Source organism: Tursiops truncatus, chromosome 12 (genome assembly GCF_011762595.2).
Source record: "Tursiops truncatus isolate mTurTru1 chromosome 12, mTurTru1.mat.Y, whole genome shotgun sequence".
Taxonomy (NCBI): domain Eukaryota; kingdom Metazoa; phylum Chordata; class Mammalia; order Artiodactyla; family Delphinidae; genus Tursiops; species Tursiops truncatus.
Window position 1 is genome coordinate 43999783 of NC_047045.1, and position 25527 is coordinate 44025309.

Here is a 25527-nt window from a genome sequence, read left to right on the forward strand (position 1 = left end):
AAAGTATATTTACAAGTAATACATATGTAGTCAATATATTAATTTATATACATATAATAAATTAATAATAGCAAGCATACAAATATTCTTACTATTATTAATAAGTCTAATATAAATCTAATATATATATAACTCAGGCATAAATCAGAAAGTGTGCTTGCTAATATTAATTTTTTTTTGGTGGTACGCACGCCTCTCACCGTTGTGGCCTCTCCCGTTGCGGAGCACAGGCTCCGGACGCACAAGCTCAGTGGCCATGGCTCACGGGCCCAGCCACTCCGCGGCATGTGGGATGCTCCCGGACTGGGACACGAACCCGTGTCCCCTGCATCAGCAGGTGGACTCTCAACCACTGCACCACCAGGGAAGCCCTTCAGTCTTAATTTCATCCAAGTTTGGGAGGCATTTCATGAGATGCTAGGAATGCTCGTTCCCACGTCAGGTGAGGAGTTCATTGATAGGTAACTCAATGTGCTATTACTGGACTTGGCCCTGTTAACAGCAGCCAAAAGCCTCTGGACCGACTGTCTTACTAGTGTGTTATGGTTCAGGAGATGTTTCCTGTTTGTTGCCTCTTCCCATATTTCGAGTTTTACTATCATGATCATTGATCTCATAGAACTATATATTTGCTCAATCATTTCAAGTCACCTAATCATGATTAATTTTATCAGAAGCTCAGTCACACATTTGGTAGTGCAAGAAACAATAATCTTGTAAAGTAGGCAGAATACAAGCAATATAGCAAGTAACATTAATAAGGACATAAATAAGAATTTAAGCTAAGAATTCCATTAGGTGAGGCCCAGTATCTCCCCAGGTCATCTGACCCAGTCTGTTCTGCATCAGTCACTAACTTTAAGGGAAATGATATATTGGCATTGTATATAAAATTCACCAAAGACATGCATGTTTGAGGCAACTAGTGGGTCATCGTAACCCCTCACAGGATTGAGAAAGGAAGGTTACCTTTTAAAGAGTGACATGGCTGGTGCCAGAAGAAGAAAAATTGATCTTTACGCTTGAGCAGGTATCTCTGCCATTGGGAAGGTCTGGTTTATCATAATGCAGATGCACAGTGCATACCAGAAGGGAGGGAGGAGGTCCAAATGGGCAGAGAAAAGAATTTCATGTTTAAAGTTTTCTTGTCTTTCCTTAAAGTATGATTTTTATTTCATCAGATATATTTAGTGGAGAGCAGGAAATTTAAAATCTATTCCTAAAAAATCTATCATTTTGACAGTGATTATATTCATTATGTGATTGAAGCTCAGAAAACAGAACTGACGACCTGCACTGAGAGAGAATGATCCAGGGTGGCTTTTATGCTAAGGCTTGAAGAGTGAAAAGGCGGCCTGAAAATATTGGTAGGCTGCAGTAAGAAGAAATTGAGAGGGGTCAATGCTGATGGTTTCTATTTTTTATGTGAAAGAGGAGGCAAGGTCATCTCTTGAATATGAATTTTTCAGGGTAAGAGGGAAGGCTTAGAGAGAATGAAAAATTTTGGCAGCATTTCCATAGGAAATGAGTAAGACAAGCAAGAACAAGTAGATGAGCCAGGTCAAAAAAAGACCTGAGCTTGCAATCCTGCCATCAACACAGTGATGAGATTTTTCTCTGCTGACTCAGATACAGAGAAAACAGATAATGAACTGATCCAGGATTGAAGATGGATGAGACAGGTGTGGGAGAAGGACAAGAGAATATGGAAGGACTCTGGTGTGAGAGATGTAAAAGCGATGGACCCTGCAATCCTGGACAGGAATTCAGAAGAAATGGGAGACAATGAGAAGTGAGCAGTGTGGAGAGGACCCAGAATGGGAGTAAGGGTGGTGAAGTTAGACAAGTAGAAGACAATTTGATTCGTGGTTTGAAGTCAAAGATTTCAAACACAGGACGATTCTGGATAAAGGTACAATCCAAGGAATGACGGACCGTGGGGTTCTGCTTCTACTGTTGGTTGTTAGAAATGTATTGCCACTGTTTTATTTGGGGGTATTACTATGTGACTGATAATGTAAATTGGATAAGTCCACTTAGAACACTGACGCATGGTTAGAGTGACCATATTTTTTAAACTAAAAACCATATCTTTTAAACTAAAAACAAATGGTTTAACAATGTCCCCTACTTTTTGGTAATTTGTTAATAATATATTTACATGAAAAGACAACACAGTATACAACATACACAGTATTTGGGTACCATGTTAGAAAACCCAGGAATCACAGTTTATGTAGACACTACAGACGTAACTTTTATTTTTTTAAAAAAACTTATTGGGCTTCCCTTGTGGTGCAGTGGTTGAGAGTCCGCCTGCCGATGCAGGGGACACGGGTTCATGTCCCGGTCTGGGAAGATCCCACATGCCGCAGAGCGGCTGGGCCCGTGAGCCATGGCCGCTGAGCTTGCGCGTCCGGAGCCTGTGCTCCGCAACGGGAGAGGCCACAACAGTGAGAGGCCCGTGTACCGAAAAAAAAAAAAAATTATTGAATTATTTACTTACTTATTTTTGGCTGTGTTGGGTCTTAGTTGCTGTGTGTGGGCTTTACTCTAGCTGTGGCGAGTGGGGGCTAATCTTTGCTGCGGTGCGTGTGCTTCTCATTGTGGTGGCTTCTCTTGCTGTGGAACACGGGCTCTAGGTGCACGGACTTCAGTAGTTGTGGCACATGGGCTCAGTAGTTGTGGCTCGCGGGCTCTGGAGCGCAGGCTCAGTAGTTGTGGCGCACGGGCTTAGTTGCTCCGTGGCATGTGAGATCTTCCCGGACCAGGGCTCAAACCCATGTCCCCTCCATTGGCAGGTGGATTCTTCACCACTGTGCCACAAGGGAAGCCCTACAGATGTAACTTTTAAAATGACAAATGACGATGCAAGAAAATTAAATACTTCCAAACATGTTTAAAATGCAAAAATTTTGAGTTAAACTGTAAAAACTTCTTGAGAGAAGAGACCCTTTATTAACTCAGTGTATTCCAATACTTCTTTTGAAACCTTGTTCCCCTCAAGCTCTACCACTGTGTAGAACTGTGCAGGTCAATAGTAAGAGATAAATAATACTTCTTGTTTATGGGTGTATTCTTTCTTGTTCTATGTCCAAAGAACAAGACTACTTCCCTGCTCAAATTCCAAATTCCTTAGGAAAACAGAAGCTGCAACAAAACCACACCAGTAATTTCCACTCACATGTCAGTTTAAAAACAACTTGGGAAAGGTCAGCCTATTCGACTTCCTTCTATTGTTGAGTTTACCCAGTTCCTGATTATATTACAGTGTGGTGGTGATTTCTAAAGGTGATTCCTTTATCTGTTTCAGTTTTCTGAGCAACATAAATTAGCCAGGAACATTCTTTTCATCCCGAATACTACACGTCTTGGGAAGAGATTCGCTGTGATAAAAGCCATTATCTCCAGTGGCCTTTGCAAGAACATCTATGACACTTGAGTGGAAACCCATTCAAGAGCTGAGGTGCAAGGGGGTCCAGGAAAGGTCACCAGTGACACAAAGAGGCCACTAGTGTGCACTGTATCTCAATTCAAAGGCCAAGGACGCTCCTGGGCAGTTTAAGCACTAACATTTACACTTATTGCAAATATGGTTTTAGCCTTCAAACTGCGATTTCAGTTTGTTTAGACTTCTATCGCTTTGAAGTTATTAGCTTTGCCCAATTATCTGAAAATACACATTTATACCATGTAGTGGTTGAGTGAGAATGACATGTAGAAAATTGTTTCTAAGGAAGTCTTTTAGCCTGTCTTTTGAAAAATTCAGAATACTGTATTATTTTTATATTTGTAATTTTATCGATTTTTGTTTTACTTTTCAACTACCAATTCTAGTCTAACATTTTCTACGCAGTCTCTATGTTTTTAGTTCCTTTTAAAATGCTGCACAGACATCTCAGAGTTAAAGTGAAATTCAAAGTATTCAACATGAAAAAGGAATATCAAGGGCACCGTTTGCAAAACAGACAATCAAACAAAAAAACAGGGTGGGAGCAGTCTGGGAGGAGCTGGTGCCAGGCTAGGAACGTTTAGAGCATCATTTCTTTCTCTGATGATGAGTGTGTTAACAAGCCTGCTTTTAGACTTGCAATAACACTGCTTACCAGGAGAATGTTCTGAAGGCAATTAAGTTACATGCATCATCAGTGTTTAGAAATTTGGCTACCAAACAAGTAAGCTCAAATTGGGGATAGGAGTGGGGACCAGTGGGTAAGAGCACATGTTCTGCTCTGTTGAATTCTAATGGCATGACCTTGGGTAACCTACTAACCTCTCCGGGCCTCAGGTTCCTCACCTGTAAAATGAGAATAATGGAATTACCTCTTAGGGTTGTTGTGAGGATTAAATGAGGTAATAAAATATGTAAAAGTACAATATTACAACCAGTGCCTGGTACAGAGCAAGTGCTCAGATATCATGGGGAATTCTCTACCCAGTTTTAAAGTCAGGTTTGGTTTCTAGGCAAGCCCTTAAAATGGCGGAAGTTTTAAAAAAATGTCCTTTTCTAGAGGTGAAAAAAATAAGAAGACCAAAGAGTCTTGAATACTATGAAAGGATGGTGAAAAAGCAGAGTGATAATTAAGCATTTTGTTTATAACAATAAGGAAACAGGTTTAATTTATAGCAGGAGTGGCTAGGCTTCCAGTTTGTAGACTTCCTGCCACATTGCACTGTAAGATACTGCTGAGCTGGAAATTACAAAGCAAAGCTACTTGATTTTAGTCATCATGGTATTAATAAACTTTGAAGCTTCCCTGCATCCTTTTGATTGGATGTAGAGTACAGTGATTTAACATAAACATACTACTACCTACAGGAAAAGAGCTGGATTCTAACACTGTTAGGACCATTTAACGGGGAGAATCATTTCATCAAGGGAGTTTTGTTAGCAATTCAGTAACTAAACTCCCTTGGTTGGGTTCCAAGACCAATGATAAGGATAGGGAGGCTGGCTTTAGAGCACAGTGTTCATGGTGATGTTTAAGGCCTAGGAATATTCCATTTGAATTACAGTGGAAAGCAACAGTGTTTGACATCTAATAATCCATTTAATTTGTTAGCAATCTCAGTTTGAATCATTGTATAGATGATCTCTGTGGCATGCTATTTTTATTACAGAATTTTGGTTTTTGTGGAGTTTGTAAAGTTTTAAGACATTAATTTTTTTTAATATTTACTATTTCATTTTTTTACACAAAATATTACAAAATTTAAAACTATTTTCTAAACCAAATTTAGTCCAGAACATATGTTTAAAAGCACTGGTAAAAAATGATATTTTAAAAAGCAAACATGGGGCTTCCCTGGTGGCACAGTGGTTGAGAGTCCACCTGCCGATTCAGGAGACACAGGTTCGTGCCCCAGTCCGGGAGGATCCCACATGCCACGGAGCGGCTGCGCCCGTGAGCCATGGCCGCTGAGCCTGTACGTCCAGAGCCTGTGCTCCGCAACAGGAGAGGCCACAACAGTGAGAGGCCCGCGTACCGAAAAAAGAAAGCAAACATGAAGAAAATCTAGAGAAAAGCTGGAATACCACATTGTCATAATGATTAAGTTTTAGCTCAAAGTGATTTTAAAGACCAGTTTATTTGCTCACCCCTCCTCCTGTTATAGACAGACTGTCTTGCTGCTCAGTCATGATGTGAATGGTCTCCTTGAATTGTATGATGCAGACCTGTATGGCCAGAGTGGTACCCTGGTAACAGATAAGAAAATAGAAGTGAAAGTACCTGCCCAGGTTCTTGAGAAGCTTGGTTTCTTATTGGCTTCTAGGGCTCTTTCCAAACTCTATAGTATTGAAATAAAATTTGACCTGCTAATTCACATAATATATCAGGACACATTGTTCAGTTAAAATCAGTAGAGATAACAAACCTGATCTAAATCTTTACAAACTCATGCTTCACAGGGGACTGAATTTTTTGGAAACAATTGAAAAATGTACCCACAACAAGAAGATTGAACAGAGTAGAGAAAATAGTGTATAACTGTTTGGATAGCAGCAGTGTCAAACCTATTTAAAAAAATTAGCAGTCCCCTCTGGGTAGAAGGTGGGCAGGGAATCACATGGCAGAAGCCCAGGCCTGGACCCCTTTGGCAGCACAAAGCTCCACTCAACCGCCAGGTGCCGTGGTGTATCGTGATGCTCTACATGGTTTTCCATCTCACCATTTTAATTTTATGGGGTCATGGTTCAGGTGGTCTCACAGAAGCAGGGATTCTTCGGAGATCCTATAAAATATAGAAAAGAGAAGTCACTCAGGGAGAGCTGCAGGAATTGGGGGGAATTGGGAGAGTGTGTAGCCCAAGCAAGAATAAGACTAAGGCGATCACTTTTGCATTGGGGGAAATGTATCTAACTCAGATGTTATGTCACTCACATGCTCTGGATATCAAAAGAGATAGAAGCACATGTGAATAGACACTTTCAGCTTAATTTTTTTCTATCCTGGTAAATGATTCAAACCACAGTCATTGTGATTCAACCTTCTTATATTTGCCCTTGAAGGACAGGAAGTGTCACTTACTTCTGTGGTATTCCTCACAACATAGAGCGTATGACAGGGGTAAGACAGAGTTTTATTAAATTTGTCCTGGATTACTAAGGGAAGGGAAGGGAAAGGAGAAGAAGATCCCTAGTTTTCTAGGTTGTTATTCATTCTTGCCAATATGCCATGTATGTGCCTTCTGATTTGTCAAAGCTTGTTAACTGGGTGTGAGCCTATATTTTCATTCAGTCCACAAAGACTCACTCTAAATCACAACGTATGCCAGTAGAAAAAAAAACAAAACCAAAAAAACCCAAAACAAAACAAGCCCCCAGGCTGGCTGGCATTGAAAGTGCTGGCAGACAGAAGCAGTAATCTGTTGGTAATTTTATAAGGTTTCTGTGCTGATTGCCATTTGGGCGGTGTCCACAGTCACTGATGAGGCATTCACATACTCACAGCTGCCCTGGGCGCAAGACAACATCTGCACAAAAACAGACAAGGATTATTCTGACAATTAAAAGAGCTGTTTACTGCTAATGCTATTGTCACGATCTACTACAAGAATTTCAATTAAATGAAAATCAAATGCGGCCCTCAGAGGCCATATGGCGCAGTGAGGGAAGGACCCCACTTCCACAGTCAAGAAGCCCCCATTCCTGCCCTGGCACTGCCAACGCCTCGCTATGAAAGACAATGCTCAGCTGACACGTGCCCAGGCCTAAGCCAGGGTCTTTAGACTCAGAAAGAAAGGACCTGCTGCTTCAGGAATGCAAAGAAACTGAGAAAAATAAAGCCCATCTTAGATGGAGAAGAACAGACACACCAGATAGGACAGAAAGGAAGAACCAGGCTCAAAGAGAAAAATGGTGCCAAGTAAGGTAATAATAATTCTTATTATTTAGTGCCTACAGTATGCCAAGTACTTAAAAAAGATTCTTCATATATTTATGGGAATGTGAAATGAGTTGACCACAATCCTTTCAAACTTCTTTCATGTACATCACTCAGCAGTTGTATTGCAATGCCAAGGGGCGAAGCACTTTTCAAATATTATTTCTAACTTATAAAACAAGCTTTAACCAGAAAGTATAAGTTGTGTTTGTTGAAGAAACTGACACTCAGAGGTTGAGTTACCTGGGGCCACACAGCCCGTGTGGCTCTTCCCTGTTATGAGAGATTTGGCCAAAGCTTTCAGATGACTCAAGCTGCCCAGGGTAAAGGGGGCCCAGGAAGTGGGGAGATTCCTAGTCTGAGATGTTCTCACTTGGTGGAAGACTGCCTCCTAGTCTTAAAAAAGCTCACAGTGAGAAGAGTGCTAAAAAAAGAAAGAAGAGAGGAGAAAAAGCAGGAATCTGAGAGAAGAAAGGTAACAAAGAAGGGGAAAGGTAGAAAGAAAAATATAAGAAAGTAAGAAATAAAGGGAAAAGCTAAGTCGGATCATCATAGTAAATGGGATCTAGATAAGGACTCTATTTTCTGCAAAGTCATAAAATGTCGATTCCCTATGTTTTGACACCGGGTACAGGGGCCTGTTTTCACCAGATGTGACAATTGCTTCAAAGAGAGCCTCCGACTGGGAGCAAGTGACTTTGACAAGTCAAGGAGAATCAAAATGGACACTCCACACTGCAGAAAACACATTTTTTTTTAAAGGCATAGATCTACTCTATACAGTTATTTTAACAAGTTCAGGCTAGCTTTGATCATACATTATTATAACCTTGACACTAGATGTATTATAAAATTTCATGTAAAACAAGTGTTTAATGGCAGGGGGGCCATGAAACAATTCTAGGATATTAAATTATTTTCAGAGAAGCAGGATGAGCACATGAGTGTATGATTATCTTCTATGTTTGCCATTAATAGTGTCAGATTCATCCGCCTACTCACAAAGACCTGCAAATGGGATAAGTGAATATGGAATAATACGCCACAATTATAATAATAATTATATAATTATATATAATTATATATATATAAAATTATATATAATTATATTATTATAAATAATTATAATAATAATAATAACTAATATTTAGTAAACCCATTCTTTCTTAGCATAGCCTTCCCCAATCAATTTACTTAAAATTGTACCCCTAATATTCTCTCCTCTATCCCCATTATTTTTTTCAATAGCATTCTTGGACACTCTAAAATTTCACCTTATTTGTTATTTCCTGTCTCCCCTCAGAGAACGTAAAATTCCTGGGGCCAGGGTTGCTGTTTTGTTCACTGCTGTATCTCCAGTGCTGGGTTCAGGGCCTGCACAAGATAGAGCCTGATTAGTATTAGTTGAATGGATGCATGAACAAACCGGTGTTATATTTCAAGAAGTATACTTTTGCTTTAAATTCATTATCTTGCTTGATTGTCGTATAATTCTAAGGCAGGAAATGAGTCTTCAGAGAGTTTGAGTTAGTTGCTCAAAGTCTCACAGGTAGGAATTATCAGGTCAGAGCTTGAGGAAGGCCTTCTGATTCTAAAATCCTTAAACAAATACACTATGGAATGATAGCTCGTGGGTGTGTGTGGGTGTGTGTGTGTGTGTGTGTGTGTGTGTGTGTGTGTGTTTGATCCCTGCAGTTAGATTGTTTAACAAGACTTTCTCATTTAAAAACTCAGTTGTATTCAACCAAAAGATGATGACAAGACAAAATGGAACAGTTAAACGATATAAATAAATGTTAAGCTTTCTCCAGTTTCTGCCAAAAAGAGAATTGCTTGTGGGAGTGAAAAAAAAAAAAAGACCATAAATTTCAACATCAGTGAAATTCTCCTTTCTTCACATTTTTTCATAGTATGTTATACACATAAAAATCCAACTCACCATCTTCCCTTAAATTAAGCTAAATATGTAGGCATCATCTTTTCTCAGAGTGCTACATAGCGTCTTACATTATGAATCTTCGTTCATCACGCCCTTCAGAGTAAGAGAACATTTGATTTTCATTTCCCATCCAGACCAACTATTTTCAGCTCTCTGCTCTTAACTCCTTTCAAAGTCGGGACACGCTATAAATATGTCCACTTTGGATTCTGAGATGGTGTCAAGCATTCCTGGGCCACACACTGGAGACCTAAGGGTAGAGAAATGGAAACAATAAAGTGTAAAATACAGCATGTTCGAATTATGATGGCGTTGTCCATAGAGTAGCTATTTAAGTTTTTCTTTTCTTTTTCTAGTCTCTCAAGCTGAATTTAAACTTTCCATGTATGAATTCTGCCCTGAAATCAGAGGAAACATTATGGCACCATTCAGAGCCAGGAGAACTGGATTCAAATCCCAATTCTGCCACTGGTTGGCTCTGTGGCCTTGAACAAGTCAGAACTCATTTCCTCAGCTGGGAAGTGAAGAATTGTGCCCGGCTGCTTCTGTGAAGATTGTAATTAGATAGAGCGTGTGAAGGACTTTGCAAACATTAAAGTGCTTCATAAATGTTCACAGTTTACTCAAGAAATTTTTATTACACATTGGATGGAATAAGAAAGGATAATTGAAGGGATACAGTTCTTTGTTTATTGCTTTATTCTATAATGCAGATAGGATACAATTCATATTTATGGCCATTTCAGTAAAAAGGAAAACTGATTTGTCGAAATTAACCTACATTAAACAAAATAAACCTATTATAATATTTTCTCTATGGTAAAGTCAGATTTAATTAGCAAGAAGTAATTTTTTTTCTGCAGATATATTTCTTATTTATTTTTGTATTATATTTTTATTGAATGGTTCAAAAACTAGAAGTTCAAAAATATATGCAACAAGGAGTATCCTTCCTATCTTTGTCCCCAAATTGCCCAGTGCCTACACCCCTCTAATAGGTAACCTCTATATGAGTGCCTCATATATCATTTTGGACTGTCTTTATGACTATGTAAGCTTTAGGTCTTTTTTTTTTTTTTGCAATAACATGAACTTCTTTTGGTTTAGGGTGGGAGGAGAGGCGATAGGAACTAACCCTTCTAAGCAATGCCATAATCTGCTCAGGGTTTCGGTGGCAGAATCAGGTTAGATTTAATCTATTTGATTACAAAGCTGGTATGTGGCCCAGTGTATCAGACTGGAGAGGGCTGGAGTTAGAGGTCACAGAAATACAAAGTGAAGGTAGAAAAAACTTTAAAGGGGAGCAGGAAGAAGGTAGGAATCTATTTTGTCTCTATCCAGGGAAAGGGTCCCAGTCCAGGGGTGCCAGGAAGTGACTGATGAGTGTGTGCTCACCTGCAAAGAGGCTCCCATCCTCAGCCTGAGCTGAGGCACTGTGTGCCCTGGGCTCCCCTAATACGCGTCGCCATGGCTCACAATGAAGGCCCAAGGTCAGCAGGGGGGTGTGAGCTCACTGGACCACGTTTATTCACCTGAAGGCAGGGAGAGCAAGTGCCGCTTCCAGGAGAATTTTTCTTCCAGGTGAAACCACACAGTCTATCTCACCCCTTTACTGTGCATGGCCTGAGACTGGAGAAAGGTCAGTAAGTGACCCTCAAATGAGAGGCTTCCTGTGCTACGGTTGCATTTTTGAGGAGCCTGCTAAGGGGTGAACACCCAGAGGAGTGCAGAACACTGGGTGCTCAGACATCTATTTCCATCACCTTGCAATACACATTGGAAACACTTGGCCTAATGAGTAACCTCTGAGGTCAGCCTTCAGCTAATTAGCTTGGTCTTTGAGATTCTGAGATGACATATTTTCTCAGAAAGTTCTTGGAACTTGGGAAAATTTGTTTATAAATGGTTGGCCTGATTTTTTTTTTCGAACATTGTATTTGATAACATTTATAACATTATATAACATTTATAACATTTCGAACATTGTATTTTACAAACACACACATACAAATCACACACACACACAAACTATCTATTACAAACCAGCAACAGAATTGGAAGGGGGATTTGCGTCTGAGATGTGTGATTCTTCCCATCGGCCCTCAGCCACTCCAAAATAACTCAAGAAATCTAGTTTGAATTTCAAAGACGTTTCTAAAGTTGTGTTTTTGCTGCATTTTGTTATCCTAAAAATTCTTTTAACTTTTCTTGATTTTTTTCCTGTGTAATTGTTTTCACGTGCTTCTATTGTCTTAAATCTGCAAAGTAACACTCAGAAAGCTCCATTAGTTGATCTGTCCCAGAAGAGCTGCTCAACTCGAAATGTCTTGGAGTCACGGAGTCATGGCTTTGTGTTTTCTCTTCTTTTCTTTCTTCGTTAATTTTATGCTGAGCTTCACCGCATGTCCTCACCAAAAAATTGGATAAAGAGAAAGATGCCACGGACGTTCAACTTGTTTGTATCTATCAAAGCTATTTTAGGATTTAAACAATTAGTTCTATGAGGTATACATATGCAGAAGAAGAAAGAAAAATGCTAGAGTGTGCTACACAGTTAGAATTCAAAAGTTTATGATGTCTCAGCAAAACATAGAGCTTGAACAGAATCTCAAATATGATTCTTCCTTGCCTCTGAATTGTTGATCAAATATTCAATTCATGTGCAAAGTGATGTCAACACATCGATAGTCATTGCAGCACTATGTTTCCAGCAAAAGATTAGAAAAACTTAAACACCTCTAGGTGACTGTTTAACAAACTATGGTACACCATTTTCGACCCACCTGTGACCACTCTAGATCCCGGTGGGGCCGGAGAGACCCTGTCAGACCTGTTTCGTGGTCTGAGCCCCTCCCCGCCCACCTTCCATCCCTTGCCCCTTCTCAGCCCCATCCAGACCCACGGCCCTCTTGCTGTTCTCTAGCACCTCAGGGATGCTGTTACCTCAGGGCCTTGGACTCACTGTTCTCCACCTGGAATCCTTTCCCCGGAGGTCTGCCTGCTCACAGGTCTCTTCTCCACTGAGCCCTTTTCTGAGCTCTCTTTACAAAAACAACAATGTCCTCCCCTGCAACTCCTGTACTCCCTGCTCCATCCTGTTTTATTTTGTTCCTCAACACATACATCTCTAACTTTTGTTATGTTTACTGTCTGACTCTTTCCATTAGAATATGAGATTCATGAAGGCGAGAACTTGCTTACATTGTTTCTGGGTTTTCCAGCTCCCAAATCGGGGCCTGGAGAAGCGTAAGCATCCAGTAAACACCAGTAGCAGAAGCACCACAAAGTACCCCAAGTCCAGATGCTCCCAAACAACAAAATCGATTACAATTTAAACTTTCCATCAGGTATTTGTTATTGCATAGACACTCTCATAAGCCCCAGTTCTTCATATACTCTGTGTTTACGGAATCACTTGACATAAACACTTGGATTAAACATATGGCCTGTGCGCGCACCGGGTGAGAGCCCTTACAGCACAGCCACTTGACCGTTCAGCCCCACTTCCCCATTCCATAAGTAGTATTGTTTGTCTTGTATCTACAGTCTCAATTCACAGAGTGTTTTCATTTCTCCACGGACACCAAATGTTCAAGTTGGCTCTAAAAACACTTTTATTTTCCTCCCAAATTGGTTAAACGACTGAGACGTTATAGGTTTTTCTTTTCTTTCTCTCTCTTAGTTATCTAATTTTTTTCAAGAACATCACCCTCAAGGCTATTACACATAAAATATTTTTATAAAGTCCATTGATTTGACTCATAAAATCGCACTGGCATTTCAACTCAGAGGGTTGAAAACACTGTTGAAGGATTGTTGTGGCAGAATTCTTATTCTGTGGATTGAATTCATCTGTCATTCTGATTCTAAGCACTCAAGAAAGTCATGTAATATTTTACATATTTTATGTTAGATATATTATGTGCCATACATACATATATTAGATATATTAGATTCTTCTATATGTCATATGATAGTTTAAAAAGTGTTTTATTATAGAAAGTTCCAGATATATATAAAGTAGACAAAATATCAATAGTATAAGTAATGCCAGGGCTTCCCTGGTGGCGCAGTGGTTAAGAATCTGCCTGCCAATGCAGGGGACACAGGTTCGAGCCCTGGTCCGGGAAGATCCCACATGCCATGGAGCAACTAAGCCCGTGCACCACAACTACTGAGCCTGCACTCAAGAGGCCGCAAGCCACAACTACTGAGCCCACATGCCACAACTACTGAAGCCCGTGCGCCTAGAGCCCATGCTCCGTGACAAGAGAAGCCACAGCAATAAGAAGCCCGCGCACCGCAACGAAGAGTAGCCCCTGCTCGCCGCAACTAGAGAAAGCCACGCACAGCAGCAAAGAGCCAAAAAAAGCAGCCCAAAATAATCAATAAATAAATTTATATATATATGTAAAAAATAAGTAATGCCATGTATGCATCACCTAACTTTCATAATTATCAACTCCTGGCTTATCCTATTTCATCTATACCCTCACATACTTTCTCTCCTCCAGATTATTTTGAAGAAAATGCCAGACATCACATTATTTCATCTGTAAATACTTAAGTCTAGATATTTAAAAGACGAGGCCTCTTATAAGGTAATTAGAAACCTTTAAACAAATTCAATTCCTGAAGGCAAAGGGAAATTACTGATGGTCAGATTTTAACATTGGGAAAATCACAGCTTTACTGGATTTCTTTTTGTTTGCTATCTATATTAAATTTTTTTTTTTTATTTTGGACAAACCATGTAATGTCTGACTGGAAATGTCTAGAAAGGGGTAATAATCATAACTCCCTTCTATGAAAATAAAAACATAGAAGCATCAGAGAAATAGGATTTTTATTCTTTCTTTAGTTAATCTTCTGATTTTATCCTAGGATGAAAAATGTCTTACATTTCAAGTATCTATTCCTACTTCAGTTATGCCCAGGCCTGAGAAAAGACACGGTAAGAGAATCAACCACAACAGGTCTTCCTTGGCTCGCTTGTGTTTCCCTAGCTGTTATATATGCCATGTGCCTGGCAGATAGCGGAGGCTTAATAAATATTTGTTGAATGAATAAATTACTTTAACAGTGTAAGTTAAGGAATGCTTATCATAGTTGCAACTTTTTAATAAAAGGTCCAAACCACTTGAGGGTGGCAGTATCACTAGGTCTAACTGGGTGTCTACTCCAGCAGACGCCAGCCCCAGCTTCCTCTCCTCTTTCCTCCTTTCTCTTTGTTCTCTCCTCTCTTTTCTTTCAGCAATTTCATATCTCATCATTTACATTGTCTCCGTCTTTTGAAATCTTTAATAGGTTGCCTGACTTGGTATTTTGCATGCATTTTCTTATTTAAAAAAACAGTTGAAAATAATAAGAAATTGCCATAGTTTCTATCATTCATGTTTATTCCCATCAAAAGTGGAGACAGAGCTTCCCTAGTGGCACAGTGGTTGAGAGTCTGCCTGCCGATGCAGAGGACACGGGTTTGTGTCCCGGTCCGGGAAGATCCCACCTGCCGCAGAGCGGCTGGGCCTGTGAGCCATGGCCACTGAGCCTGCGCGTCCGGAGCCTGTGCTCCGCAACGGGACAGACCACAACAGTGAGAGGCCTGCGCAAAAAAAAAAAAAAAAGTGGAGGCAACAGTTTGATATAATTTTCTCTCAGAATAGCCAGCTGGAAATCCATGAACTTGAGCTTGAGCTAGCTAGTTACCTTCCCTTCCTAACTGCTTATCGTGTGGACTTGGGGCTTGCTTAGACAGCTCCCACAATTGTGTACGGCAATTCTCTTTCTGTAGACATACATATCCTACTGGTTCTGCTTCTCTGGATGAACCCTGACTGATACAGGCAGTTTCCACAACATAGGTCTTAACTGGAATATTCTGTATCCCTTCTCCTTCTAAAGTTCTGTTCACTCAGTGCTTTCTTGCTTTCTTCATTGCAATTTCTGGAGCAAATCAACCCATAGCTGTCTGATGACCCTTCATATTCTAGCTGTACATTAGATACTATAGTCCTGTTAAGTCTGAAAATCATGGGAATTTAGCCCATGTCTTTTAGTTATCCCAATATTGGCATCTTCATAACTAATATTTTCTAGCAAATGAGATTTCTGGTCATTCTTTAAATAACTCCCTTGCAGGCGGTGGTCTCACTTGTAGGGTCTCCTCCTCTTTAATCTGCAGTCCTTAATGCTGCCAGTTGGGTTTTTCTAACATGTGCACTTGACCATGTCACCCCCTGGCTTGAAAAAGCACCAAACACCTTTCACAGAATCAAACATGCAGGCCAGAATGGCATTCCAGAACCTTGTTTTTGAGACTCAGGTACCAGCATAATAATGAGGCACAGCACTAAACATAGGTCAAATTGAGTATTTATATTAAATAATAAAAATGTTTGTTTTTCTGCACTTTCTCTCTCCCTGTAGAAGGTAAGGAATCTATACATTTTCCTTTAGTCAGTGTTCAACTCTTCTGCTTTTGTCTAAGGTGAGGTCTGCTGTTGAAGAGTTTACTTTCATTAGGAAGTCAGGAAGGCATATATACCTGGACAGAGAAAAGATGGATTGATGGTGGGGTTCAGATTTACCAACAAATGAGACCAGGTAGCAAGAGGAAGTTCTACCAAATTGCTCCTCCCAGCTCCCAGGTCTCCAGGCTTAAAACCCTGTGAATCACTGCTCTCTCCCAAACCGCAATATTGCGGATACTGCAAGGTTTGGGAGGAAGCTGACCAGAATGTCTGCTCCAAAGGAGATTTCCACTTTTTGCATTGCAGGCCTTTGCTGTTATCCAAAGTTGGCTAGAAGTTTTGGAGTCATGGTTAACCCTCTGCACAGCTGTTCTTTATTTTTTTTATTACCACCATAGATTCAATCACAAGAGAAAAAGGAAGTTTATTATTTCGAATAGTTTCTTTAAATCTGAAAAACCAGGAAATAAGCCTGCAGTCATAAAAACATGTAAATTCAATCATAGCACCTCAGTCAGGCAAAACATCAGGCTCGCGAGCCAAGCAATCTTAGCCCCAGTCCCTGCTCAGCCACCCTCTCCGAACACCCCATAGGATCCATGATTTAAAGCCAAACCGAGCTGAGTCACTTACTTAGCTCTGCGTGCCAGAGTGAAGAGGAATTAGTGGTGGGTGGGCTGTGGAGGGTTTCAGCTGACAGCAAAAACCCTTTCTCACATATGAATGCCAGCAAGATGGCTGCAGATCTTAGTTTTCAGACAAACGTTCTACCTGAAATAAAAAAGCGGGAAAATATTTTGGCTTCTAAAATTGACTGTTTTGTTTTGTTTGGGCCGCCCCAGGCCACATGCGGGATCTTAGTTCCCCCACCAGGGATGAACCCGCGTCCCCTGCAGTGGGAGTGCAGAGTCCTAACCACTGGACTGCCAGGGAAGTCCCAAAATTGATTGATTTTAATAATAAAGCCCTATGCTTAGATTTTTCTACAATAATATGAGATTCTCAGGGTAACTGACTTCAATTTCCTTGATGTCAATGCTCCTGACTCTGATTTCCCGGGTCACAGCATCAGGAACGAGACCACGTGGAGAAGAACGTCCTGTGGTTGCCGGCCTCCATCAGTCCCCACTGGACCCCAACCCTGCAGCGCCCTGCTCCACCTCCTGTGCTCTGACCTGGTTCCAGCATGGCGTGCATCCTCTGGAAGCATCCCGAATGCTGCTGCCGCTGTGCCCGTGCCCAACCCCATCCCCGCTCTGCTGCTTTGTGGCTGTCACTGACGTGGTCACGCTGCTGCCCCTAACCAGTTACGCAACGCTTTACCTGTCCTTGGGATTTGTTACTGCCACCCTGACGGCCATTCCTAGGGGACTCCTTTTTTTTTTTTAAACCCCACATTTGTTTATTTGTTTATTTTTTTGGCTGTGTTGGGTCTTCGTTTCTCTGCGAGGGCTTTCCCTAGTTGTGATGAGCGGGGGCCACTCTTAATCGCGGTGCGCGGGCCTCTCACTGTTGCGGCCTCTCTTGTTGCGGAGCACGGGCTCCAGACGCGCAGGCTCAGTAGTTGTGGCTCACGGGCCTAGTTGCTCCGTGGCACGTGGGATCTTCCCAGACCAGGGCTCGAACCCGTGTCCCTTGCATTGGCAGGCAGATTCTCAACCATTGCGCCACCAGGGAAGCCCGGGGACTCCTTTTTTTTGATAAACTCATAGATTTAAACAGAGTTAATGTGCTTCCATTTATTTCAGTTACTATTTTTATTGATATTCAAACGAGAGCCCCTGCAAGTTAGTTCCTGACTCCCTTTGACACAGTCAGAGAGGTGGTCAATAGTGTCATTCTTTTCACATATGACCAGATGTTAAAGATTCCTCTTGAGCAGACCTGGAGCCAGGTATTTCTCTAAGGAGCCCTCCTCCTTCAGGGTTCCTAATCTCTGTGTTAGGGATGCATGTTCCTAAGAGGTTGTTCATTGGCCTCTTCGGGAAACAAAGCTCGGAGATTAGAGATGGCCAGATGATAGATGATAGGTAGATAAACAGGTAGATGTAGACGAAATATTGCAAGTTGATACTAATGTTTCCAGTGCAAATTCTAGTTCAGGACCATAGGGCTTTGATCTGGTCTTGTCTATCTCACATCTGTATCTCCTTTCATACCCCAAATCCTGGTTCCCAGCAACACCTACATAATTACTTATTTGTTTTACCCCCACAAAACGTATCCAACAGTCTCAGAATGACAATAGCAACAATATAATTATTGAAAATTTTGAAGTTTTTTTGTTTTTGTTTTTTCCGCAGTTGCTTCTGAGCTAAGGATATATATATCCCACTTGGGATATAGAGTTAACTCCCATGTTTTAAAGTCACTTGAAATATTTCCTCCCTGAGGGGATGTGCCATCAACCCCCAATACATAAGTTCAAATTTTCATATTGTTTTGTTTTAGTGATCATGTGAGCATTTAATTCATTGACAATATATCCTCGAGATCTTCTCATAGGGTTATATAGAGATAATAGTCTTCATTTCTTTTTATCGTATGGACGTAACCATAGCTGATTGTCCCCTTTTGATCAACGTTTGAGTTGTTTCCAAAAAACAAATAGTGATCCAGTGAATAATCTTGTGCATACATCTTCCCATACTTGCCAGTGCATCTTTGGGATAGAGTAGAAACTGGAATACTAAGTCAAAAAATGGTCAGTAGAACATCTTTTGACCTGAATAATCACAGCAGTACTCCTATGCTTTAAGGATAGAATGATGCTACCTATTCCCCAAGCTCAGGGAATGGAGAGATGAGCCTTTGGCTTCTGATATAAGTTAACAGTTGTCTCTCCCAGAAGACTCATTAAGTCTTCAGACCAGTAGAATTTCTGGAAGTACATCCAAACATGCCCTGCTGGAACTAAATTCCTATTACTAGTACTCAGAACAGGTCTGGAACATCATCATGTACCCAGGTGGAAACACATCTTATACATGTATAAAAGAAATCATGGGGCTTCCCTGGTGGCGCAGTGGTTGAGAGTCCACCTGCCGATGCAGGGGACACGGGTTCGTGCCCCGGTCCGGGAAGATCCCACATGCTGCGGAGCAGCTGGGCCCGTGAGCCATGGCCGCTGAGCCTGCGCGTCTGGAGCCTGTGCTCCGCAATGGAAGAGGCCACAACTGTGAGAGAGAGAAGAAATCATGAAGAGTCAAAATAGATCTCAAAATTTCTTTCCACCATACAAGTTCTAAGTATGTCACATGAAGTGACCTTTTCCTCCAACATTAGAACATATCACTCTTGGTTGAGCACCAGGTGGACAGTCTCCTGTTGGAAGCTCAGTCTAAGTAATCTGCCATTGAGAGAACTAGAAGGTACAATTACCAGCTCTTATCATTAATGGTTGAATTTGGATAATTGAAAGGCACATTTTATGAGATTCCAATGATGTCAAATATAGGCATTTTTGTTGTTGCAGCTGTTATGCTTAAATAATCACAACAGTGAACTCTACTTTTCAGCTTCTTGTAAGCCAATCACTGGGCAATAGTTACAACTTCTTTAGACTACTTTCTGCTGCAAGCACACAGTCAAAAATAGAAGAGCTGCAGGGGAGAAAGAGGAATATTTTATTATTACATTGGAGAGGGAAATGCAGTCACATTTGTCACATTAAAACTGCATCTCTCTTATGCAGCTTTCTTAAACAGATATGAATATATCACATGTAGAGAGAGGTAGATACGTATTTCCATTTTATAACTAGATAGATCTTAAATTGTCTTAAATTTCAGTTGTAACTTCTACCACTTTGAAAAAGTACTGCCTTGACCATCGTCTTTGCAACAAAGGCTTCTACCACAAACAGTTCACTGGATTCCCCAAGAATCATTTCAGGACACTCCATTTAAAAGACCCATTTCTGGGGCTTCCCTGGCAGTCCCGTGGTTAGGGCTCCCCGTTTCCACTGCAGGGGGCATGGGTTCGATCCCTGGTCAGGGAACTGAGGTCCTGCATGCCGCGTGGTGAGGCCAAAAATGACGATAAAATAAAATAAAAATCATAATAAATAAATAGAAGACACCTTTCGACCAGTGTAAGAATCCAGTCGTGCCTAGTGATCCCTGAGTGATATATAGGACTAATCCTTGCCAGGTGATTGTTTCCAGAAAAAAATTCAAGTTAGAGTACCAGGTGGAAAAAAAAATGTAAAGGAAAATGTTAAGACAGGTGGGCCCAAGCCTGGGCCCTCCCTGCGGCACGTGCAAGGAGCCTGCAGAGAAATCACCTCATTGCATCTTATTTAGACCTAGAAGCAGCTTGTAAATTCCCTGGGATATAAAATTACCTGTTTAGCTTGGCCAGCTGCCCATTCCCTTTGCTTTCCCATCCTGGGCCCATTGTTTTATAAAGGTGTCCCCACCTTCCCTTCCAGGGTCACATAGGTGACATGTGAGCTCACATGGCTGGTGTGACTTGTCACAGCCCAGAGTAGAAAGTGCCAGAGCAGATAGCAGTTATCAGGTGAGAGCAGCTGAATCCACTGAACAAGTCCTTAGCAGAGGCTTTTTTTTTTTTTAATCTGAGCATTTTATCTCCCCACTCCCACTTGTTAATGAATTCTGCCTATTTGGAGTTCTGGAAAACATGAACAAAACGAGTTAAGTCAAAAGAAAGTTACCCCCTTTTGTAAAACAGTGGGAAATACCACCCAAGAGTGAAGGAGTCTTTACTTTTTGAAAGACTGTGAGCTACTGACCTTTTTGGATTCTTGATCTACGCTATCTTTTCTTCTTTCTCTCTAATACCTAAACTTATTTATCTTTTGGTACGGAAGACCACGTGATAAGGCCAGGCTGATATTCTTTCACACCCTAAAGGTCCTAAAGTTGTCTCTAGAAACAAATGTTGAGCAAAACGGTCCATGAGAAAGTTCTTATTATCTACTGTTCAGTCAAAGTAACACCATGCATAAAGTTGACCATGAAAGGTCATAAAGTAAAAGTGCACTGAAGAAATGACTCCAGAAAATCAGTACAATCTGTTCAGGGAATGGCATTTTCATAAAAAGGAAACTCACTGAATACATCTAAGAATTTGTGAAAATATTCTGAGTGTGTGCAGTAATATTTCCCTAGAAAAATGGTTTTATGTAGATTTCAATCATATTCTAATTCAAATATCTATATAAATATCAGCTTCAATATGAATTGTCACTGAGGTATTACTTTTTGCTTTTATTGCGGATTAGTCTATTAATCATGTATTAACCTTGTTTATACTTTTTAAAGATAAAATATTAGCTATTATCTTTGAAAATTGAGTTGATAATTAGACTCTGGCAATAAAATTAACCTGCAGTTGTGTCATAAAAAAAAAATTCTGAGCGGATCACAAAAGTTCTCCTAGGAACTCTCACTACCTCCCCTTCACCCCGGCAGCTCCCCAGGAAAGTAACTCTTGGTGTCGATCTTGCGATTAGAGGGATATTAATTTTTTAATGATCTTGACAGATTTGGGGAGGGCTGTACAGCTGGGTGCTCAGCGAGCAGGGGTGGCTGCTCTGCAACGTGCTGTAGGCAGGGCGGCCCAGGACCTGGAAGCTCTGACCGAATTCTGCACATTCACGCCACGGCCCCTCCCCCTCCCCCCACCCTCTCCTGCAGAACAAGTGACCTCGCTCGGATCCTGTTTGTGCTTTACTTCCTTCCTGCACCAAAGCGGTTTGCCCCTGAGCTTACCCGCTGATCCCTTTGGAGTTGCCTAGCTGGCTTTTCCTCCTTCTTGTCCTTTTCTCTTGTGCATTTGTTTTCTCACAGTGAGCACTCACTGACGCCCCGGCTCCACTGACTGAATTACAGGAAACCAGCCAAGGCATTCTCTCCCTTCTGTTCCTAGAGAGTTAGAAAGCCTGGGAATGGGTTTGGCAAGAAGGTTCCTTGTACCCTCAACCTTGCTTGCCTCCAGTGCTGCCCACTTCTTCCCAGTGACAAGCACAAAAACCTGCATGCATTGCCCTCTGGGGAGCTTCAGATTCACCTACGTCCCCCAGGCCAGAGGGCATCACCAGGAGCCTTGTTGCAGAAGGAGGGACCCAAAGGTTGTTGAAAAAGAGACCCGGAGATCCCCAGCGCAGGCTTCTCTTCCAGCTGCTTCGGTGGGGCCTGCCAGCCCCCTCCTCTACCTTTAGCCTCCTTCCTGCCAGCGCCTTTGTTTATCGGAGGCATCAAGTTCCCACTGGGAAGCCTGAAAGAGTGACTGGTGGTTCTAGCTCTTTATCTCTCAATGTCGTCTTCTTTCCTTCTCAAAGATAACTGGACGTTTGTTTGTTACTGATTTTCTTGGGATGAGGTCAGTGGACTTTATTCTCCCCAAGAATGTTTGTGCTACAGAAACACAGGTAGCAGTGCAGAAGGATGAAAGGAATCAGTTCGGGACCCCTGGCACTGGTGTCCCTCCAAACTTAGCTTCACCCAAACATGCCAAAACCATTTCCTTCCAGGCTTTTCACACTTACAGGACCCATGGTAAGTCTTTAACTTTTAGGTGAAAATGACCTTTAAAGAAATAAAAGAGAGCTTCCCTGGTGGTGCAGCGTATAAGAATCCGCCTGCCAATGCAGGGGACATGGGTTCGATCCCTGGTCCGGGAAGATCCCACATGCTGCAGAGCAACTAAGACTGCGAGCCACAACTTCTGAAGCCCGCCTGCCTAGAGCCCGCGAGCCACAACTAGAGAAAGCCCGCGTGCAGCAACGAAGACCCAACACAGCCAAAAATAAATAAATAAATAAAAATTAAAAACGAAACAAAAAAAACATGTAGCACTGTGATGTACATAATGTGATAGGAAAGTGGTACAGCTACACTGGGATGTGCTAGTGGTTTAAAAAAAAAAAAGAGCTTCAAAAGCTGAACTAAAGGAAAGAACAGCACACTGAACACTTAGCCTAAAATCGGAGTGAAAAAGCAGAAGGTCCAAAGTTATTTGATGGGTATTCTGTATCCTACCTGCTTACAACTTTATACTTGCCCACCCCAAGTCTTAAATCAGCCTCCAATCTCATTTTAAAAGGGTCATCAGGGTTACAAAACCATGTCCTCCAGTGCCCCCATCCAATTCCTATGGCCATCTGTTAAGCATCTGAGAATTTAAACATCTCTCCAGAGCAAGTACATCAGGAATTCCCAGCCCCCACTTTATATGACACCTAAATGATGACAGTAAATGAATGACAGTACGTTCCATATCCCACATGGACAAGTTTGGACTTCCTCACAACATGGCAGCCTCAGGAAGGCAGGCTGCTTATATAGAAGCTGAAGTTTACAAGAGCAAGTATTCCAGCAAGCAAGTTGGAAATATCGTCACTGCCTTTTTTGAACTTGCCTTGGAAGTTACATAGCATCACAGTCAGAAAAGCCTGCCCAGTTTTAGAGGGAGGGAGCATAGCTCCCACCTCTTGATGAGAAGAGGGTAAAAGGATTTGTGGATGTACTAAACAATACTGACTGACCATCTCTTTTGTCTTGCAATTAAGTTTTTCTTACCCTGATCTTTTCCAGTTCTTCTGATTGGTCTAGCTTCAGGCGTTTTCCACATTGAAAATGTTAGCAGGTGAGGTAGCTGGTCTCCAGAGATGGCCCCTGAACCACGCCTCCCAGTATTGTGCTCCTGTGTAGCCCACTCTCACACTGAATCTGGGCTGCAACTCTGGGTGTGATTTCCCAAGAAGCCTTGCTGCTTCTACCAGGGTCTTTTGAAATGCCTATTCTGGGGAAATTCAGCCACCATGTAGGAAGTCTGACCTGAGACCACCATGCTTTGAGGAAGTCCCATGTAGTCACATGGAGGAACCGCATGAAGAGAACAAAATGCTTGGCGAGCCGCTAGAGATTTCAGCTGTCCCAGCCTGGATGGCCAGACACGTAAGTGAGGACGCCGTCTTGGATGTTCAGCCTGGTTGAGCATTTAGATGACTCCAGCTGAGCCACCATCTGACTGCAAACGCACTTGAGACTCCAAGCAAGAACCATACAGCTAGGTCTAGTTAGCCCCCAGAAGCTTGAGAGATAATAATAAATTGTCACTTTAAGCCACTAAGTTTGAGATGGCTTTTTACATAGCAGTAGAACACCAGGTTCTATTCATGCTGCCTCAGAATGTCTCCCCAATCTGGTTCTCTTAGGCAGACCTTCAGCTTCATATATTTGCTAAGGCAAAGCTTGCTGTCTGGTCAGAACAAGGACTCATGCCTTTAAAGAAGTTGTTCTTGGATGTGATACCAGACGTGCTCTCAAGGAACCATGAAATAAAGGTCAGTACAGAGAAAAAGTACCATGAGAACTTAGGAAAGAGAGGGAGAGAAATATTCCAGACTGGGACTGCTGGGTCTGAAGAGGAGGTGGTATTAAATAGGATCTTGAATGCCGAGTGGGAATTTGTGGCTTTGTTTTGTAGAAGTAGGGAGCTACTAAAGGTTTCTGAGCAGAAAGGTGATGTGATAAAAAAATTTGTTTCATGAAAATTAGTCTGAGAGCCATGTATAAAGTAAATTGCATTTAGGAGACACTAGACAGGAGTGGCCTGTGACGGTGGGGAGGCCAAGAAAAAAACTATCATGACCATCCAGGGCAGAACAACGAGCTCTTGCACTTGCCTGTGGCACTGAGCACCGGTAAAAGAAGTAGTTTTAGGGAACATTCCAGAGGTTGATATGACCCTGAAACACTACATATTTCATACATGTATCATATGTGAAATGGTAAAATTATGATACCAATTCTCCCATCCGTCAAAAAATGAAAACAAAATAAATAATTCGAAAACTTTCCTTTTGAATAAATGTGGTATTTAAAAGAGAGTACCTTTAAAAAGTAGTTTATGGGGCTTCCCTGGTGGCGCAGTGGTTGAGAGTCCGCCTGCTGATGCAGGGGACACGGGTTCGTGCCCGGGTCCGGGAAGATCCCATATGCTGTGGAGCGGCTAGGCCTGTGAGCTATGGCCGCTGAGCCTGCGCGTCCGGAGCCTGTGCTCCACAACGGGAGAGGCCACAGCAGTGAGAGGCCCGCGTACTGCAAAAAAAAAAAAAAAAAAAGTTTATGTTCTGGAAAAAAAAGAGAAGGTAAATTAGATCCATAACTTTATGTGTCATCAGAGATTACACTTTTGGACATTTCTAGACAACATTTCTAATATATTCACATGGATTTACAATTCTTGTCACTTATCCATCCTTTTGGAACGTTAGCAATGAAAGAAGCCTCAAAGAACAAAGAAAAAAAATCAGTGCAACATCATTACGAGTTTTAAAACCCACATTGGAGACCTCCCTGGTGGCGCAGTGGTTAAGAATCCACCTGCCAATGCAGGAAACACGAGTTCCAGCCCTGGTCCGGGAAGATCCCACATGCCGCGGAGCAACTAAGCCCACGTGCTGCAACTACTGAGCCTGGGCGACATAGAGCCTGTGCTCCGTAACAAGAGAAGCCACCACAATGAGAAGCCCAGGCACCGCAACAAAGATTAACCCTCGCTCGCCACAACTAGAAAAAACCCGTGCGCAACAACGAAGACCCAACACAGCCAAAAAGAAAGAAAGAAAGAAAGAAGTGTATTTAAAAAAAAAAAAAAAAACCCACATTGGCTGTTGGTGGCACAATGTGGTTGCTCCATTTTTTTAAAGTATGAGCTCCCTCTAGTGGCCAAAATAGTCTTTACTGCCTGATCAAATCTG

At 41.7% G+C, this 25527-nt stretch overlaps 1 long non-coding RNA gene across 1 annotated transcript; it reads right to left on the reverse strand.

Moving 5' to 3' along the window:
* Positions 1-367: 367 nt before the first annotated feature.
* Positions 368-21688, reverse strand: LOC109549075 (uncharacterized). The gene is made up of 5 exons (XR_012324790.1): positions 21533-21688; positions 16428-16565; positions 8660-9574; positions 6172-6975; positions 368-5698 (listed from the first exon to the last, which is right to left on the reverse strand). It is a non-coding gene; the product is annotated as an uncharacterized lncRNA (long non-coding RNA).
* Positions 21689-25527: the final 3839 nt, after the last annotated feature.